The sequence below is a fragment of the Echinops telfairi genome, unplaced genomic scaffold (assembly GCF_000313985.2).
Source record: "Echinops telfairi isolate 266 unplaced genomic scaffold, ASM31398v2 ScPeMD7_3533;HRSCAF=4204_1, whole genome shotgun sequence".
Lineage (NCBI taxonomy): Eukaryota > Metazoa > Chordata > Mammalia > Afrosoricida > Tenrecidae > Echinops > Echinops telfairi.
Window position 1 is genome coordinate 347,802 of NW_022107432.1, and position 1,846 is coordinate 349,647.

At 39.3% G+C, this 1,846-nt stretch overlaps 1 non-coding gene across 1 annotated transcript; it reads right to left on the reverse strand.

The window, feature by feature from the left end:
• Nucleotides 1-352: 352 nt before the first annotated feature.
• Nucleotides 353-516, reverse strand: LOC115871200. Its single transcript, XR_004047155.1, has one exon. It is a non-coding gene; the product is annotated as a U1 spliceosomal RNA (small nuclear RNA).
• Between the last annotated feature and the right edge of the window lie 1,330 nt (nt 517-1,846).

Genomic DNA, 1,846 nt, shown 5'->3' on the forward strand with positions numbered 1-1,846 from the left:
ATTACTAGACTGTCTAGTGGCATTTTCCAAATTCTCTTTCTCCAGAGTAGGTGGGTATAATGGGACTTAAGGAGTTGTACTTACTTCTTGGTCTATTGGAGAGGCACTGCCTACCTAGAGCAATGTGGTGGAACAACTCTTCCCCTGGGAACTTTCTTTTGGGGAAAAAAATGATTTCCTCTTTGCATGCTTTGCAGATGCATGCAAGGGGACACCTATATGGGTGCATACAAAGCAGGGCATATTTGAATACTAAAATATATATTAATAATACTACTACTGAGTTAGCAAACTTTGTCATTTTTAATGCACCTAAACATTCTGGAAATAATTGTACCTTTTTTTTTTCTTTTAGGGGATAGCGCAAATGCAGTCCCACACTACCACACCTTAAGCAGTCAAGTTTCCCACATTTGGGGAAATCGCCGGGGTCAGCACAGCCGGAGTGCAATGGATGAGCCTCACCCTGGGAAAACCACCTTTGGGATCATGGAATCTCGCCTGGCAGGTAAGTATAATTTTAACTTTTTATTGCATGTAAATATTCATGTAGAAGAAGAATCTAGGGATCTAAAGTGTTTTCCAGATTTTATCTGAAATAAAATTTTAAATGGCTAACCACCCAAACCAGACCATTCATTCACCAGGTGGTTTTCATTGTGAGCTCTTTTGGATCTGGCATCCTATGATGAAGAGACCCAGATGAGCTTGGTAGAGTCGAAGTAAACAGTCCAAAACAAAGTCAACTCAAATTCCCCTTCTATATGTGGATAAAAATATCCCAAATTCCAGGCTTTACATATGCATCTCCATGTAGTTATGCATTCTTTTTTAGTTTTTCAGCATCTCCTACATTGCTCTTTCCCATTATGCCAGGTAAAAAACCTGTGATAGTTATATAATCTGGTGTCAATTTGAGAGGATTATGGGTGAGGGGGTGGAGTCTGGCCTTTCAATCAAGATATAACCAATGAGCCCTCTGTATGGGCATGGCCTCCTCCTGAGAATTCTGGAAACTCCTGTATTTCCTTCTCGGAGGCTGCAGACACTTCTTTCTCTTTGCTCACTCCCTGGAAACACTCTACTGAAAAGACACATGGAGCCATGCTGATGGCAGTGAGAGCCCTGGACCTGGAGAAGCCACATGGAGACCCCCTATCAGCTCTGAGATGCTTACAGCACCACTGGATCCACAAGAGTTCCCACCCACTGGCCTGTGACTCCCGCATTCAGCATCATTGCATGTGTTTTGTGAGTCTGAAGAGGGCTTTATAGATTGCTATCAGACATATGGGATAATATCAGACTTATGGACTTGACCTGGACTGGGCTTATATGTTTTCTGAATATTCAATTACTCTTGTATATAAAGCTCTTTCTTATACACATATGAGTCTCCATGAAATTTGTTTCTGTAGTCTACCTGGACTAACACAAAACTTATGAAGCCAGAGTGAAGTCAGCAAAAAAACAAACAACCAAAACACATGTCTGGATTAATTTGTTGAAGAGGCTGTCAGTTTTATCATATGAAGGTAGATTATGTTCATATATGTTAATTCTCTAAATAGACTTGAGTTTCTTATGTCTTTTGTACTTTTGGGATTCCAAAGACAAGTTCTAGTAAAGATCCATTTCACAATATAACATTTTCTAGTTCTCTAAATTTAATACTTCTTAAATATAGTGAAACACGGGATGGAAATTTGACTCTATTTATAAAGTCATTTACTTATTTCTATTAATCTTGTTCTGAGTACATTTGGAAAGTAGAAAATTAGAAGTTTTCTGACTCGAACATGAAATGCTTCTCCACCCCCACCCCCAGGAGAAGTATTAAATGTTG